This window comes from Miscanthus floridulus, chromosome 17 (genome assembly GCF_019320115.1).
Source record: "Miscanthus floridulus cultivar M001 chromosome 17, ASM1932011v1, whole genome shotgun sequence".
NCBI classification, from domain to species: Eukaryota; Viridiplantae; Streptophyta; class Magnoliopsida; order Poales; family Poaceae; genus Miscanthus; species Miscanthus floridulus.
In genome coordinates, this window is record NC_089596.1 from 83,414,959 (window position 1) to 83,434,210 (window position 19,252).

Sequence of the window (19,252 nt, forward strand, 5' to 3'; positions counted from 1 at the left end):
CGCCTTCACGACGGTCGAACTTGGATAAAACCTTGTGTCTGTCTTACGTCACCATCTTGTTTGTAGCTTGCGCATCTGTCTGCCGACAATCTACTACCTTGGGCATACCCCTAGGTAGACTGCCGACCATATTTCGTCGACAGTGGCGCGCCAGGTAGGGGGTGTGCGTACTGCTCTCCAGACGAACAAGATGGTCATCATCCCTGGTTCCATGGCTACGCCGAACGGCCTCACGTTCACCATCGGCCAGATCACCTAGACCACTGGCTTCGATGACTTCATCGCCATGACTACGGAGGAGGCGCGGATTCAATCTGCGTCGACCACTGCTTCGCCTGCTTCGGCTATGGCTCCGACCACGGTGGATCTGGCTCCGGCCACACCCGCATCGTCTTCAGCCACGCCGACAACCCATCGTCCGCTTCCTCGCTACAAAGGGAGGCAGATCGACAACACCGACCTGCTCGACTCCATCGATCGGGTCAGCGCTAAGCTTGCTAAAACCCTAGCTCTGGTAAGTTCGATTCAAAATCAACCTAATGAGCAGGTAACCACCACCCACAACAGATCTACCCGACCAGCTCGAGCCAGTCGTCCTGCGCGACTCGATACGGATCTCGTGGTCACGTCTACTCCTGAAGGGCGCTCCGTTCATCGCCGACCAGCCCCCGCGACGGGTCTCCGGCTCTCCAAGTGCGAAGCCTCGATGGAGAACTACCAGGCTCAGCCCTACGGCCTGTGCAACTTCGTCAACATGGTCCGGATTGAGGAGTACCAAGAAGGATCGGTCCACACAGTTCAAGAGGGCGGCTCAAGCTCCCCGTCCGACATCGCATCTGATGGCTCCGTCCACACCGAGCTCTAGCATCATGGCAATGAAGGCGTTGAATACGATCTGGATATCCCAGACCACGCCCCGGGGTTCCCACAATTCCCATCCTTCCCACCAAGGCGAGGAGACTTGATCAATGTCGTCAGTAATGATGAGCCACCGGTAGTTGGCGAAACAGAACAAGAAAGGCTAGCACGCGAAGCACGCAATATTGATCGGTTCAATCGCCGACAAGCCGAAGCCGAGGCAGATGAGGAGGCACAACGCATAAGGATCCAGCCACGCGACCTCAACAATGCCTTTGATAGGGTGGGGGACAAGCAGGTCTTTAGGACTCCAAGCGCCAACATAGCCGTTGCTATGGCGACAATGCAACGACTACCCAATACCCCGGAAACTCAAGCAATTCGTGATGATGTACAAGCCTACCTGATGGCTGCTATGGCCCAGACCGCAGAGATTGCAAACTAAGCCCAGGCTCTGTCTGTCTCAGTTGAATCAACCCGCAGTCGCCAGTACTCAAGTCGCCCACAGTCACCCAACCAACGTGGCTCGCGCAACAACGACCCATCAGACAACCGTCAAGGCGGAAACGGTGGTCATGATGGTGGTCGGGACTACAACCGCCGCAACAACCGGGTCGATAATCGACGAGACAATCACCATGGTAACCACGGTCACAGAGTCAACCAGGATGGCAATCGGGATCGCCGTGATGGCAATAACGATCTCTGCCATTCCCTCAGAGAACGTGATCTGCGCGATCGCATTAACCAAAGAGCCAACGATCGTGCATCCCACGAAAGCTATCGCCGTATGGAATATGATACTACCCACGGCCCTCTGGGTTTGAAGCAGTTTACTCCACACCTTCGCTAAGTCATATGACCCAAGAACTTCAAGTTCGAAAAACTTCAGAAGTACGACGGCAAGGAGAACCCCGAGTTATGGGTCATGCTCTACGAAACCACGTGCAGATCAGCCATGGCTGACGAGCACGTCATGTCTAATTACTTCCCAGTCGCCGTTGGCCATGCAGGCCACCAATGGCTGGTCAGTTTGCCGGCGAACTACTTTGATTCTTGGCAAGAGCTCAAGCAAGCATTCATTGTCAACTTTATTTCTACTTGCGAACAACCCGGCAACAAATATGATCTGCAGCGGATTCGAGATCGCAAAGATGAGCCACTACGCGAGTACGTCCGACGCTTCTCGGAGATGCGTATTAAGGTCCCGTCAATCTCTAACAACAAGGCAATTGAAGCTTTCATCACTGGTCTCCGCTTCCACGACGCCCTAAGGGACAAGCTCCTCCGCAAAAGACCTAAATCGGTCACAGCGCTCCTAGCCACTGCTAAAAAATATACGGATGCCGATGATGCTAAAAAGATAATCATCGAAGAAGCGGCAAGGGTTCCACGCTCCGACCATCCCCCACACCACGACGACTACCGCGGCAACCGTGGTCAGAATAATAATTTTGATCGCCGCAACCAATGCAATGATTCCCGCGACCACCGCGACCAGCGTAATCAGCGGCGTAATCGCCGTGACAATTACAGGGGCAAGCATGCTCGGTAAGATGACAGCGAAGTCAACACCGTTAAAAAGGTGGCGGACGTCGCAACTATGAAGAAGACTACACTAAAGCATTGAAGGGACCCTGCCAGCTCCATCCCAAGTCAAACCATACCATGGAGAATTGTCGTGTTTTCAAATCTATCTACATGTGTCAACAGGCTCTAGATACATCCGACAAGCCTAACGATGCAGGGGAACAGCGTAACGAGGACAACGATGATGAAGACGCAGATCCCCGTCACAAGTACATCAAGCCAACCGATCACGTCCACACCATCATTGGGGGCAAAGTGTCCATCGAGACCAAACGAGAACGCAAGCTGCTCGCCCGCGCCTGCTTGAACGTGGCCAACGCCGACAACCTCATCACCAATCCACGGCTCCCTCCTTGGTCTCACCGCGAGATCTCCTTCAGCAGAAAGGACCAATGGGCTACTATACCTGAGCCAGGGCATTTTCCCCTAGTTCTCGATCCTTGTATCAACAAGGTTCAGTTCGATAGAGTGCTGGTTGACGGCGGCAGTTCCATCAATATACTGTTCAAGAACAGTTTGCCAGCCCTGAAGATAACCCAGGCTGATCTCAAGCCATACGAGGCACAGTTCTGGGGTGTTCTCCCCAGACAGAGCTCTACACCTCTCGGGCAGATCACGCTACCTGTGCAATTTGGTACCCCAGACCACTTCCGCACCGACTACGTCAACTTCGTGGTCGCCGACTTCAAAGGCACCTACCATGCTATCCTTGGTCGACCAGCGCTCACCAAGTTCATGGCCATACCTCACTATAGGTATTTGGTGCTCAAGATGCCTACTGAGAAGGAGGTTCTAACTCTCAGGGGCAACGTGTACGCAGCTTACACCTGCGAGGATGATAGCTTCAAAATAGCAGAGGCTCACGACCTCTCTATTTGCATGGCCGAGACCACGTTTGATGCCAAGAAGACCCTAGCCGATCACCTAGAGATCTCAGAGCTTGAGGCCCCACGCAAGAACATCAAGTCCAAAGAGCACAAAGAGATCCAGCTGGTCGATGGCGATCCTAGCAAAACGGCCCTTATCGGGGCCAACCTGGATCCTAAATAGGAAGACGTGCTCGTCAGGTTCCTAAGAAGCAACATGAGTGTGTTCGCATGGAAACCCGCCGACATGCCCGGTGTACCTCAGAACTTGATCGAGCACTCCTTAAATGTCGATGGCAAGGCCAAACCCATCAAGCAGAAGCTACGACGGTTCGCTCGCGACAAAAAGGAGGCTATTAGGGTAGAAGTTACATGGCTTTTAGCAGCCGGATTTATCAAAGAACTATATCATCCGGAGTGGTTAGCCAACCCGGTTCTTGTATGCAAAAAGAATAAGGAATGGAGAATGTGCGTTGATTACACTGATCTCAACAAACACTGCCCTAAAGACCCCTTTGGCTTACCTCGCATAGACGAGGTCATAGATTCAACTGCCGGTTACGAGCTGCTTTCCTTTCTCGATTGCTACTCTGGTTATCACCATATCGCTCTAAAAAAGGACGACCAGATCAAGACATCCTTCATCATGCCTTTCGGCGCCTACTGCTACACGACCATGTCGTTTGGGCTCAAGAACGCCGGGGCTACCTACCAACGCACCATACAGGCCTGCCTCAAAGACGAGATAAAAGACAACCTCGTCGAGGCTTATGTTGATGATGTAGTTATCAAAACCAAGGAAGCATATACCCTTGTCGACAACCTAGAACGCACCTTTGCAGCCCTTAACACATTCCAATGGAAATTAAACCCAAAGAAGTGCATCTTTGGTGTTCCTTCTGGTATACTGCTTGGCAACATCATCAGTCACGACGGCATACGCCCTAACCTAGAGAAAGTCAAAGCTATCTTGGACATGAAGCCACCCAAAAAGGTGAAGGATGTTCAGAAGCTTACCGGATGCATGGCTGCCCTCAGTCGTTTCATATCAAGACTAGGCGAAGCAGACGCTGCCTTTACATAGCTGAAACAATTCTTTACATCACCTCCGGTCCTCACTGCTCCCAGAGAAGACGAAACCCTCCTGCTTTACATCGCGGCAACTAATTGAGTGGTCTCCACCGCCATGGTGGTCGAGCGCGATGAGCCCGGCCATGTCTACAAGGTACAGCAACCAATTTATTTCATCAGTGAGGTGCTCAATGAGTCCAAGACCAGGTACCCATAGATTCAGAAACTGATCTATGCCATACTGATCACATCCCGAAAGTTGAAATACTACTTCGACGGATATCGTGTGGTGGTCATGACTGAGTACCCTTTGGGAGACATCATTCGCAACAAGGATGCAAACGGGCGCATCGTCAAATGGACAATGGAGCTATGCCCTTTCTCCTTGGAATTTGTAAGCCGTACTACAATCAAGTCTCGGGCACTTATTGATTTCATCGTCGAGTGGACAGACTTAAGCACACCTGCCTCTCAGGGGCCCACTGAGTATTGGAAGATGTACTTCGACGACTCTCTCAACATCGACGGCGCAGGAGCAGGAGTCCTTTTCGTATCACCATCCAGGGAGTAGCTCCGATACGTCCTCAGGATTTATTTCCCAGTGTCTAATAACACCGCCAAGTACGAAGCATGCCTGCACGGTCTGCGCATTGCGGTCGAGCTCGGCGTCAAGCGTCTCTATGTCTACGGAGACTCGGCTCTGGTCATCAACCAACTCAACAAGGACTGGGATACGACCAATGAAAAGATGGACGCATACTGCAAAGCGATCAGAAAGCTAGAAGGCAAGTTCTATGGCATCGAGTACACACATGCGGTACGGGACAAAAATCAAGCAGCTGATACGCTTCAAAGTTAGGATCATCCCAAGCCAAAGTCCCACATGGCGTATTTGTTCAAGACCTGCTCACGCCTTCCATCATAGAAGAAGATCCCGCGGTCGACAAGCCTCCAAACCAGCTATTGGTGGCTATGGTTCCGGCATCAAACACCACCAAACCACCTCCGACCACTAAGGAGCCTGACTGGAGAGTACCTTTCATCAAGTACCTAACAGATGGTAGCAGTTACACCGATCGGACAGAAAACGAACGCCTGATGCGTCGCAGTAAGCAGTATCTGCTCGTCGATGGCAAATTGTGGTGCAAGAATACGAAGGGGGAAATCTTGATGAAGTGTATAACCTAGGAGGATGGTGAACATCTCCTAGACCAAATCCACTCTGGCTCCTGCGGCAACCACGTGGCCTTGAGAATGCTGGTTGGCAAGGCTTTCCGAGCAGGGTTCTATTGGCCATCAGCCGTAGCCAATGCAGAGAAGCTAGTACGCCATTGTGAAGGTTGTCAGTTCTTCGCCAAGAGAATCCACATACCAGCACATGAGATTCAGACAATACCAGCCTCTTGGCCCTTCGCATGCTGGGGACTAGATATGATCGGGCCTTTCAAACCGGCCCCTGGGAAATTTACATGCGTCTTTATGCTAATCGACAAATTTTCCAAGTGGATAGAGTACATGCCCCTAGTCCAGGCATCTTCAGAAAAGGCTATCATGTTCATCGACCAGGCCATCCACTGCTTCGGCATACCCAACAGCATCATCACTGATCTTGGTACTCAGTTCACTAGAAACGCTTTTTGGGACTTCTGCGATGAAAGGAGCATAGTAGTAAAATACGTCTCGATGGCGCACCCTAGAGCTAATGGACAGGTCGAGTGGGCAAATGGTATAATCTTGGACGCACTTAAGAAGAGGATGTACAGAGAAAATGACAAAGCTCCCGGAAGATGACTCAAAGAGTTACCAGCTGTGGTCTAGGGTCTCAGAACCCAGCCCAGTCGTAATACCGGCGTATCACCATACTTTATGGTTTATGGCGCTAAGGCAGTGCTCCCAGCAGATATAGCCTTCAGATCAGCATGGGTAGAAAACTTCAACGAAGACAAGGCCAATGAAGTACGGGAGCTAGAAGTGAATAGTGCAGAAGAGAAGCGGCTCGATTCTTGTGTACGTACAGCCAAATACCTTGATGTTTTGCGTAGGTACTACAACAAGAATGTCAAGGAGCGGTTCTTCGTGGTTAGGGACCTAGTCCTAAAGTGGAAGATGAATCAGGCTGGTGTCCACAAACTCGCAACCCCATGGAAGGGCCCTTCATGATCAAGGAGGTTACACGACCAATGTCTTATAGGTTAGCTCACCTGGATGGTATAGACGTACCCAATTCATGGCACATTGACAAGCTTAGGCGTTTCTATGCTTAACTACTAAGATATGTACTCCTCTTGTACTTTCAATTTAATTCAATAAAGCTATTATGATTTCTCTGACCACTCTAATGTGTCACTTCGAAGTCTATTGTTATTCTAACTCAACCAGTTAAAACCGACCACCATTCCTTCTCGGGTTTTCGGAGTAGGCCCTGTCTCCGATTCCTCCCAACGCGTGCATGGGATCCGCTCTCTACGCTACGGGTGATCGGCAGGTTCCCTCTGGTTTGACTTGTGTGTGTCTATGTGTGCACAAGCTACGCACCTCACACTCCGACCACAAGACAAACCAGGGTCATACAAACCTTTTAGGATGACATGTCGACTAAACTGGTACAACTAAACAGAACGCTAACATGTTCTCACTTAGTTACACCAACACGATATCCAAGCTTAAATACATTTTCTACAAAACAAACAAGCTTATGCTGATATACAGTTACGTTATTACAAGCTTGCCTGAAAAGGTCCAAGTTTACAATAACACAACTACATCTTCTTCCACAGCTATAGACTATACTATTGGCTGGTCGAGGCACGCGACGCCTGCTGCTCACTGGGCCTGACATCGTGCAAGGGTCTCGAGGACTCTGGCATTGATCGAGCTGAAGAAGATGGCCCCGCTGATGCCTGGCTGGTCGAGACCACGGGATTCGTCGGTTGGCCTAAAAATGACGACGCTTCCAGCTAACTTGTTGATGGCGTTCCCTGTATAGGTGGTGTCATGCCTCCACACAGGTTAATGTCGCTAATTATTTTCGCCGACAAGTCCAGCTGGGTCATCCGTAGCTCCTGAGCCTTGTCTGGATCTACCTCCTTTGGGTATCCAGCCTCCAGGCGCTTGAAATCGATCAAGGGGTAGTGAGCACGTACCATGCTTAGCACATGTGCGCCTGTGTACTCACCCGCCTCCTTCACGAACTCCTGGAACCATCCCCATACCTTTCGGCATCTCTCAATCAATCCTAGCTGCGGTGTCCTTGGCACGTCCTCTGTTAGCGCCGGATCAATGAGGTTAAGGACCAGCAAAATGCCCGTTGCCACCTCCTGGCACTGGTTTTTCTAGGTGTCACGATCCTTGGTGATCTCTTGGCACTATGCCTTCCAGCCATCATGGTCTTTTATCACGGCCTCCAGATGCTTCTTCACATTGATTTTTATAACTACAAACCGTACATGCTGTTAAGACGCTATATTACGCCAAACTACGGTAGGCAACAAAAATGAGCAAAGGGATTTGGAAAACTTACTTTTTAGCTCCTCTGTCATCTTGGTCGTGTGGTCCCGGAGCTGCGACTGGTCTTGCGCCAGTTTTCTGTTGCCCTCTTTCAAGCGATCACACTCCATGACCGCACGACTGTTCTCCTCTCGGAGACGGACCACTTCGGCTTCTAAGCCTGCACTACAGCTGTTACTACCAACAACGCAACAGCACTTGTCAGTAGTCGTTGTGATAAAGTGGCTACTTACTTGTTCTTTCCCACTCTTTATTACTGAGCTAGATGACTAGGTTCTGGTTCTGGGACTCTTGCACCGTTTTTCATGGTTGGCGGCTTCAAGTCACTGGTGTAAGCGTTCCACCTCCGCCGTCAGCTCCTTGTTGCTAGCAGCGATCCCCTCGATCTGGTCGAAGCATTTCTTGCGGTACCTTATGGTCTTCATTAAGTCCTGTGTGCATATTGCTAAGTAAGATAGCTACGACTAGACAACAAGATCAGGGGGTGAAGCGAAGCTTACCTGCACTTCTGTCACCAGCCGTTTCGCCGCTTGTTCAACTTTCTTGGTCTCTTCGACTTCTGGACAACCCATTGGTCGTTCTGCCAACGCGACACATACACATGTTGTCGCTTGTCCTGCGGATGGCCCAGGACCTCCTCCACTTTGTCCTCTTCGGGCTCTTCTTCGGGTCTCGGTGCTGGTCCGGCGTTAGCAGCTTCTGCGATCACTATGGCCTTCCCACGGGCTGCAGCATCGACAAACATGGTATGTGCTCTCACCTCCGGCCACTGCTCCTCGGTCTGTTCCATTACCCTTGACACTGAGGTGTTGCCCTCAGTAGGTTTAGCGCTCGGAGCACTCGTGCTCGGCTCGGCTCTTCCCTCGACCCCCTGCTGAGGGACTGTTGTCTGACTGTTTGTTTGCTGAGGCCCCGACGGATCTTCTGCTATGGGTTCCTCGATGGTCGGCCACTGGGCAGTCTGCTCTGCACTTATTAGCGGCGCCACACCGCTTCCGGCTAGCTAGTCCGGACTTTCGGTGGACGCCAAGCTAGTACATCCGAGATAAGTTCAGAAGGCAATCATATTCAATGCAAATTGCTAGGTTACATCAAGGTTACAAATACTTACATGTTGGAAGCACGGAATGATGTGGCGAAGGCGTGTCTCTTCGGCCGTGCTTGCTCCATGCGCTGTGCGGGTGACTCCTGGTCTCCCTCTACATCCAGCACTGTCGCTGGGCCTTGGTGCTCGACCCCTCTGCCGCTTGTCCTTTGTGCTACAGTGGCCGGTGGCGTGCTCGGTTGAGTTATCGCTCCTGTCGCCGATCGCGTTCCTTTCCCAGGTACTCTCGAGGTCGACCCGGCTACATCCTTCACCGCCGTCAGCAATGTGGGTCCCATAGGCGTGGAGGAGACACCTTGCTCCATCGACTCCAGTTGTTTCCTCTTCTTTTGAGGGACAAGTCGAAAGGTGTCTGCATCCTCTCCCTCCTCTGTGTCATCGTCCGACCAGGCAAAAATCGCCTGTCGACGCTTGCTGGCCGGTTTCTCCTTTGGCCCCCCCCCCTCGGACTCATTGATACTTAGCGCCCCCCGGTGAGCAGGGTGGTTGCTAATCTCTTCTTTGGCTGTTTGGGGGTAGCCGGCTGCTTACCAGCAGCTAGGGCCGCTGCCTCCTCTCCAACTCCAAGCACCGCCCAGTTGACGTCCTTGTCTTCGATCTCGATGCTAGTCTGGGTGGTGGGACCAGCTCCTTGTGGCCACTCCACTCTAGGGGGTGGCGACACAAACACTATCGCTCTATCCCGATCATTAACCTGGGTAACAAAAATGGGTGAACACAGTAAGTTTCCACTTATCCTACCACAATATAAAACTACGGGTACAGGGCAAGACGAGTTACCTTTGGGGGAGGTCGGGCAAGCTTGAAAGCGTGCTCGATGTCATTCAATCTGGCATAATTTGGATCAGCTAAGTTAAATAGCTCTCCAATCCTGGCTTTGACTTCGATTTTGTCAAGCGCCTCCTGCCTCGTCCTCATCGGGTCTGAGCTACCTTGATATTCATAGCCAGGATGTATACTCCTCTAGCAGGGCTAGATCCGTCGACTGATGAAGTTCCTGACCACGCTTGGACCATCCAGTTTTTTCTATGGGATCATTCCAAATATTTTTGGAATTTGTTCTAGGTGCTCGGGCTTCTCTGACCAGCTTGTCCTCTTCTCCAGAATATACCCCACGTCGCACAGTGTAATCGTGTTCGGCTCTTCGCGGATGTAGAACCATTTCTTGTACCAGTCATCTAGCAACGTGTTCCATGGGCAGTGCAGGTACTGGGCTTTCATGCCATCACGGAGGTTGAGGTACACACCCCCGGCTATCTTCGAACTGCCGCTTCCTTTCTTCCGCGGACAGAAAAGATGGCAGAAAAAATCGAAATGGGGCTGTAAGCCGCCATATGCTTCGCAAAGATGTATGAAAGTGGCGACAAGGAGGATCGAGTTGGGATGCAAATTGCAAATCCCAATCTCGTAATAAAGACAGAGCCCCTAAAGAAAAGGATGTACCGGAACCCCAAATCCCCGCTTAAAGAAGTCTTCGAACACCACGATCTCACCTGGTTGTGGATCGGGGTACCCCTCGCCCTCCGGCGCACGCCATCCTGCGAGCTCCTTGTTGTGGAGTACCCCCATGGTGATGAGGTCTTCAATGGTCTGCTCGTTGCTTCTCGATTTCCACCACTCCTTTGCCATGACTCCTGCTTTCTTCTACGCGTCACTTTTCGCCATGAATCTGGCCTTGCTGATGAACGAGGAAATGGCGGAGGATTGATTGGTGGTGATTTTGGAGGTATTAGGGTTGGCAAGAGGAAGAAGATGGCTGCGGCTGTGAATGGCAATGGGGTTCAGTAAAAAGTAACTTACCTATCCTATACTGTATTTAACCCAAGAGTTATGCCGTTTTGTCTGCCCGAGATTCTTGGGAGATGTGCGCACGCGCCGTAGATAGTTGTTTTCACAGCCTCGAGATCTATGCCAATATATGCGCCTCTTCGTTGCCAGTGTATGTGCCTCTTCGTTGCCATTGTGAGAGGGCCCACACTGACGCACCTACTTATAGGTGCCACGCAACTGTTTGCTTGAAAAGACAAAAAGGCAGTATGACGTGCTATATCCATCTACTTTTTTGACTAGACATGTCAGATTAGACTTGACAGAGCAAGTAAATAAATAAATACAAAAAATAATAGTAAAAGTGGCATATGGTTTTTCACCACACTTCTCGTGCTTGGGGACTGTCGCGACTATCCTTGTGCTTGGGGACTATCCAGACCACCATTGTGCTTGGAGACTGCCTAGACCACCATCGTGCTCGAGGACTGTCCAGACCACCATCGTGCACAGGGACTGTCTAGACCACTATCGTGCTCGGGGACTGTTCCGACCACTCTCGTGCTCAGGGACTGTTCTGACCACTCTCATGCTCAGGGACTGCCCCGACCACTCTCCGAACATTACTCGGAGACCACTCTCCTTGGCTACATGTGATTTGTACTCACATATAGTTGAGAGGCATTTATTTAGACCTTGCTACAAGGCTGATACCTCGCCTTCCAGCAAGCTCGGGGACTACATCGGTATGATGCACCTGCCGGTGCATCTCGTATTGCTTGTACGATGATTGGATTCTCAACTTCAGTGGGAATTCTTTTTAGACCCTGGCACCACGTGCCTACGTCACCTACTACCAGGCTCGGGGACTAAGTGGGCACACTTCACCTTGCGGTGAATGTGCTTATTTTATTGACCCCTACGCTCTGACTGTTGGCCATAACTACTATTGTCTAAGGGTCACTTACATTTCTTTTCAGAAATACAAGTGGGCACACTTGATCTAGAAAGAAATCTTTTTCTTTTTTCTTTAGAGCACCATGCATTCTTTGGACAACCGGAATCTTCGGCTATAATCATGGTCTACTGCTCTCTGTTCTGACCACAATACTAGCACATTCGATTGGTCAATGTTTCAACCAGTTGGAGATGACATGAAGACAGATCACATTAGCCGAAGGAGATCGAACGGCGTGTCACAGCATAATACATGGTGCTCGGGGACTAGCTGTGGGGGTATTAACCCCTATACCCTTACGGCTAGGCTTGGGCCGACCCAGACCAGGGGGTCTGGCCCACTAGAAGACGACGCGCGGCCCGGCCAATCTGTTTGGAGTCCTGCGCAAGGAATCAAGGCAGATTTGGAGATCAAGCAAGATCCTGGTCGGTTAGAATAGGAATCCTTATCCGGCCACCTATGGCAATTATAACTGGTTAGGATTAGTTTCCAGATCTGTAACCCTGCCCCCTAGACTATATAAGGCGGGCAGGGGACCCCTCTAAAAAACATCTCTCATTGACATACAGCAATACAATCAGACACAGGATGTAGGTATTACGCCTTCACGGCAGCCGAACCTGGATAAAACCTCGTGTCTGTCTTGCGTCACCATCTTGTTTGTAGCTTGCGCATCTGTCTACCGACAATCTACTACCTTGGGCATACCCCTAGGTAGACTGCCAACCATATTTCATTAACACTAGGCGTCATATTCATTTACATGCTCGACAAGGTGTTCGCATAGAGGATCTTTGCCAGTTGAATTAAACAAGAGAAGACACGTCGGCCAAAGAAAGCTTTATTAGCAAGAACTCTACAAAAGGGGAAATAGAGTCATTGTATCTTAAATATTTTCCTTTGTTTTAGATATATCTTGTTAGACAGGTCCATTCAGGACTCTTATCTACCCGAGATATAAATATAAACCTCCGGCCATTGTAATAGGGATCTCTCAATCAATCAAAACAATCTTTACCTTTTCGGCTTCACGCCAACCCTTAGGAGTTGGAGTAATATAAATCTCGGCGAGTTCTTCAATAAGTAGGGCTGCCATCGGTTAAGTTTGACCACTGGCTTGTCTGTAAGTACCGTCATGACTTATATTGTTGCTTGTAAGGTTGCATCAGCTGATTGACCTCTTGCAAGTCATAGTATAAGTTAGTTATCGATTCTTGTCTAGTTTAAGTACGGCTGCATCGGTTAAGCTCGACCTTTACTGCTCGAATTAGATTAAGGTCAAGTTATTGGCTCTATCTAAGGGTGGTATCCTTCGGGTAGATTCATTAAGTTACCGATCTTGCTGATGTTCTTATTGTCATTAGTTTTAGCAATATCAACCTGCCCGATCGAGATCGATCTAGATCGACCTCACATCCTTTTAATCCATCATTTATTTTGCTATATTGTGATAATTTTTACTTTAAACGATGGATTATGTTTTATCGGTCGTTCTACTTTGATCTTGATCGTGCATAGTACGTGGCCAAGGCATGTCTGATGTTGAGTAGGTTTACTAGCTAGTAGAATCTGGTTTATAGCTCGCTATTATGGCTGTAACGATCCATTCAATCCCCACTGTTAGCACTTTAGATCAGAATCTGCTAGTTGATAGATTTGCTTTCAGTCAAGCATGACCTTAGCTGTTTTGTAACACCGCTGGTGTTACGAAATTGCTTAGTACCTAGGTTAAGTCCTTGGAGAAATCAAGCCAAATGAGTTTTCAAATTTTAGCAAGTTAAAACAGACATGAAATGGCACGTGTATCTTATATGACTCACTTCTGTAGTTAAGAAAAATTAGATGAGTGTTGTAAGTTAGTTTATTTTAGGTGAAAATACACTAATGAGATCCTAATAAGAAAAACTGAATAAGTTGTTTTAATTGTTGGCATGAAAAATATTTTTTATAAACCGAAGCGTAATATAACCTAGGATTAAAAAGTGCCATTTTTGGAGGATTATTTGATGCAAAATAATTAAACAATGTCTACATATTTTGTTTCTATGAGTTAGTATGAAGCATGGGCTACATCACGGTAGGTTTGTTAGTTGAAATTGACAAGGTTTAGACCTTTTCAAAATTAGAGCAAAATTTTAAGGAAGGTTAGTTCTAACTAAACCTTTGAATTCTCTAAGTCAGAAATGATAATGGACAGTGCTATTTTGGCATTTAAAATCCAACAAAAATGCCTAAACACTAACTTCATGTTTTTGCATAGTTGGTTGCATCAAAGTGAATACTTGGGTAGGGTGTAGTCCTCGAGTGGGTTGGAGTTGTCGTGGCATCGCAAGAATTTCCCCAACATCACTAGAATGCGTTGCGGTCAGGTTTTGGCGCTCCGTTCGTGAATCAGCGCCCAGCTTGATGAACCTATTTTGGTGTGTCTCTATCTCTCTTGGTAATTCATCTAAGTTTGCATTTGATGCTCCTTGGGATAGCCTTTTGGACCCCCTTAAGCCTTGGCAAATTGGTTTGGTCTCAACCGAGCTGGTTTGGTTTTGGTTGGAGCTTTAAAAGTCGTGCAAGCCACTGATAGTAGCCGCTCGGCCGAAGTTCACAGTCACCGCATGCACGGTGCGGTTGGCGATGAGCTCGAGCATGGCCAGGTTGTTGTTTCTTGGTCGGCGCGTGCCCAGTCGATGTCGCACGGTATCCCTGGCTATGCATGGCCGTGCTAGGTGGGTCGTGGCCTAGCTCCTGCTGTAGTTCATGGGCTTACCGGCCTCGGGTGGCTGGTCGTCGTGCCAAGCACTAGTTCGGGGCTGGGTTGTGGCTGTCATGGATCGGTCGCCGTGGCGGCTGCCCCGCCCCTCGTTATATCTACCACGATGATGACCCAGTCACCATGGAGATGAGAAGCCTCACTGTCTTGCCGCTAGCCACCATGAGAGCTCTGCTCAGGTCTGGCCACTCCAAGTTAAGCGTGTCGCGACAAACCCTCCTTGCCTCGCTAGTCGCGTGCACGTGCTCGTGTCGTAGCTGGTGATCAGAGCCGACCTATCTTAATCCTCCCGTGTGCACGCGTGTGCCTCTTCATGGCATGGAACGACCAGAGCTCGCCTATCCGCCCCTCAAATTCGTCTAGCTCAGGCCTTTCGCAACCTGATTCTTTGCACTAGTAAGTGGCACTAGAGGCCAACTAGGCGCTCCATCTTTCCCACCCCCGGCCAAGAGCTATCGACCGTTAATTGGGCATTTTGCTCACCGTGGTTCTTGGTCACCGCTGCGACCTCGAACTAGGGAGAGAGGTAGGGTTGGAGTGATAGTAGTTCGATTGCTAGAGACCGTAAACTCGTCTTCACCCCTTCCACTTGGTGCTCATGTTGTTTTGTCTAGGAGGCTCACCATCAGCGCGGTGACGCTCTGGTGCCATGCTCAGCACACCGCTGTGAGGTGCGGGCGCATGTGGCCAGGTCACCTCGTTGCTCCTCTGTCTCAACCGCCACTACGGCACGAACCCCGATGAGCCACTAGTGCTTATGTGTTACCTCCACCACCTCGATAGCACCTTAGGCCGTCGGAATGACCACGTCGTCGCCGCAAATGATCCCTCGCCACTGCAGCTCGTAGTACTACGTCCCCAAGTCCCTAACCGCTACCCATCCATGCACGTTTAGCCTTAGGTAGTGGTCGGCCCCTTACTCCCGTCTTAGCGAGTCTAGGTTGCCGGCGTAGCTGCCCGTTGCCGTTGGCCGCCATGTCGGCGAGTGCGGAGGAGTCCAGGGACCTCCCTATGGTAAAGGCGACAACATCCAGGGGCCTATTTGCAAAGATGTTGACTGGAGGAATAGTATGTATGGTGTTTGTGCTATTACGAAGAAGAACATGGTCTCTTTTACAAGAATGCCACCGCACGCGCGCATCCTGGTCTTGGGCCGTATTGGGCCGTCGCGGCGCACACACGCCGCGCCGCGCGCTGGCTAGCAGGCCAGATTGTGTTAAGGTCAGTCCCTTTTCTTTTCCAAGTATTTGCTAATTTAGTTTCTAAGCTAAACTTGTAAATCCAAAAAAAATTTGTGTAGTTGACCAAAATTGTGAAAATAATTTTGTTAGGTTCTAAAATCATAACCTATCTATTAGTGTGTTTGGTTCCCATAGCTCTAAAATAATTCAAGGTTGCTTTAAATGATTTAGCATGCTTTGATATTATTAAAATATGAATGTTTAGGAATTTTTGAGATCAATCAGTGCTAGTGTTAAATCTAAAAATTTTACAGTAGGTTCCTAGTATTATGATAGGCTCACTGTAATTTTTGTGGCTCTAGAGTAATTATTTTGCTAGGATAACTAATGAGCCTTAGATCAAATATATATATATATATTAAACAAAATAAAGAAATGCCTTGAAGTGGTATTGTTGGGTTCATAACCCCGGAATCCCTAATGGACCTGCTTCCCAGCAAATGCTCGGCCCAGTAGACGATGTTGCGAACAACGCGCAACTCCTAGGCCGGCCCATATAACCAACAACAGGCCGAAAGGGTGATTTAGTCTCCAACCAGAAGGCCTGGCCAAGGAGGAACTACGCTCGCTTCTGACTCCGACCTGGCTCTCTGACCGAAAGGACTAGCCAAGGAGGGGCGACGCTCGCCTCTGACTCTGGCCCACCTCTCCGACCGGAAGGCCTAGCCAAGGGGGGACGACGCTTGCTTTCGACTCTGACTCGCCTCTCTGACCGGAAGGACACCGAACCTCTGCTTATATCTGTTATCCGACTGTCACGGTTGGAGCCGACTGGGAAACAACCAAACAGGGACGCCCGCTTGGTAAGGACCCAAAGAGTCAAGCGGAGCAAGTAAGGTAGGGCGCTGAAGTCAAACCGCAATACTAAAGACCGTACCCTGCACACCTGCGGGACAGTACTATCAGGTCATGTCAGAAGGGTGCTCCACAACCTTCCAGACGTGTCAGAACATGAACAGTGTTATGGGCGCCAACATTTGCCCTACAGTATGGTAGACACCGACATTGGTCATACCAGAAGAACACGATGGAACCAACCACATGCATCAGGGCGTCAACAGTATTGTAGGCACCGACAAACCGTCTCGTACCCGACAGTATGGGCAACAAGACTAGGTAGCACACACTCTCTCACACTCTATCTCTTGTAAAGCCATCCCCTTCATCTATAAAAGGGGATGCGCTCTCTCCAAGAGGAGGACGATTGATTCATATAGACGATTCCAACAAACAACAGACAGATTACTCTGATTCTCTCTGCTTGGCTCTGGAACTCTAAAGCCAAACAAAGCATACATTTGCACACTTAGCGCATGTCGAAGCTCCCGTCACTCTTGGCCCTTTGGTCTAGAGTTCGACCGAACCTCTAATACCTCCCATCTTACTCCCTCTCATTTGTAACCCCACAGCAAACTTTGAGCACTTGGGCTCAGGAATAAAGTCACCGACCAACTCAAACTGGATGTAGGGCATGTTGCCTGAACTAGTATAAACCCTATATCATTGAGTGCTAGGCCACATCCGATCACAACATACGGCAAAACGACAAATATTTACTAGTTGGACACTTTTCGCACCGAGTATAACTAAAATACTTGGGTAAAATAGTGCTCTGATGACAACCTAGATGCGTAGCCTAGTACGATTGCCGTAGAGCTAACTCGATAGCTGGCGAAGTGTGAGCGTGTTTTAGAGTTGCGATTAATGTCGATTATTTATGCCTCTATGTTGTATCCATGCATATCGTAATAGGCACGATGATGGATCGCGAAGTCATTTGGAGTAGCAGGTGCAACTGGTGGTTTGATTATCGTGTCACCACAAGGGAGTGCTAATCTTTGAGTAAATCTTACCCAGGCAAGCCCCGGTGCATAACATCTATTATTCTGTACTTTATTTTATGTTTGTGCATTAAGTTTTGAGGAGTTGAATGAAACCCACTTGCATATATTTATCCTTATCCTATGAGTCTTACTAGTATGATAGGATCGTGTAGATTGCTATGCTCTAGGATTTCGGTAGAAGTTGAGTGATTACTTGTCACTCGCGAGAGATAGGAACAAATATTATTATTACTATTATTATGTTACTATCACATGGAATATATATATGGATAATAATTGGAGACTGGGCGGGACCATATTTTGGATTTGGGTCTGGTTAGGCAATCGAGCGAGGCTCGGATTGCGCTTGTTCCGCCTGTGTCGATTAAGAACCGACCGTTGCCATGGATGGTAGTCAGGTCACAGACTTTTTATCCTGAGCACATACTTGCTTATGGGAGCGAGAAGGCTTGTCACTCTCTTGTCATGGGTTTTGGCTCTTTCTAGACCGACTTTTAGGGGTGGCTTTTGGGTGGAGGTCCAAGCACTGCACCAAGTCCGAGACTCGGGTGTGGGGGCTTGGAGTCCAAGTTTGGACAGGGATCTAGACCCCTTGACAGGAGAGTAATGTGTTGATCTTGCTTGTGCCTGGAGTACAAGTGGGGCATGTGTTTTGGGGTACCCAGCTAGGATACATTGATTCATGAATTGTTGTTTCTTTGAGACGGTACCGACTTGACTATGGTCTAGCACCGTAGTAAGATCTGGAATATGGAAGATGATAAAATGGTTCTGATTGCTTACCAACAGCTTGAAAGTAGCATAGGTGCTTACCTAGGTTGGTTAGATAATGAACTAATGATGATTGCTAATAAAATTGAATATAAGGATGCACGTTTAGTAATGCTTCCTGCAGATGCAATAAACCACAAGTCAAATAGCCTTGTATATCCTTAGTCTTTTCTTTCCTCCTGACGGGTAAGTCTTGCAGAGTACAATTGAGTACTCAGGGTTTGTTCTATCCTATTGTAGGTGACAGGTGGATGCTAGAGCTGACACTTGTATGCGGGAACCTCCTGGTGGGCTCAGCGAGGATTTCCTTTACGTTGTGGACATAGAGTTTATTTGAAACTTCCATCCAAAATGTTTTACAACGGAAAAACTTATAACATATTATGATGTATATAACGGATCATCATGTTAATGTTTAACTTGTCATTAAATGATTTTATTTATGCTGAAACTCTGATAACATGATTATATTCCGCTGTTATAAACAATAAATATTATACTCTGATGTTGCATGAAAAGTGATGTAAGAAATGGCTAAAATGTTGTAAGCTTTATTCTCCCATTTATGATCCTATTAAAAAATGTGGATTTTCGGGTTCTCCCATGGGGTGTGCTTGACAGAACTATTTAAATTAGCTCACTCTTGGGGTGTTTAGTGTCTAATGAAAGACAATCACCTCCAAAAGTGAGTTATTTTAGACGGTTCTGTCACATGTTTGTTATGCCTGCATCGGCTAAATAGCCGATTGCCTGCACTTTAACGGTCATAGTATATTTTCATGATTCTGTTAAATGTGAATAGATTTATTTACTTTAAAATTTTAATCTATTATCTTTATTATGGCTGCCATGGATCCAGTCGAACCCCACTGTTAAAGATAATAGGCTAGATTTGATGAGTTTATAGATC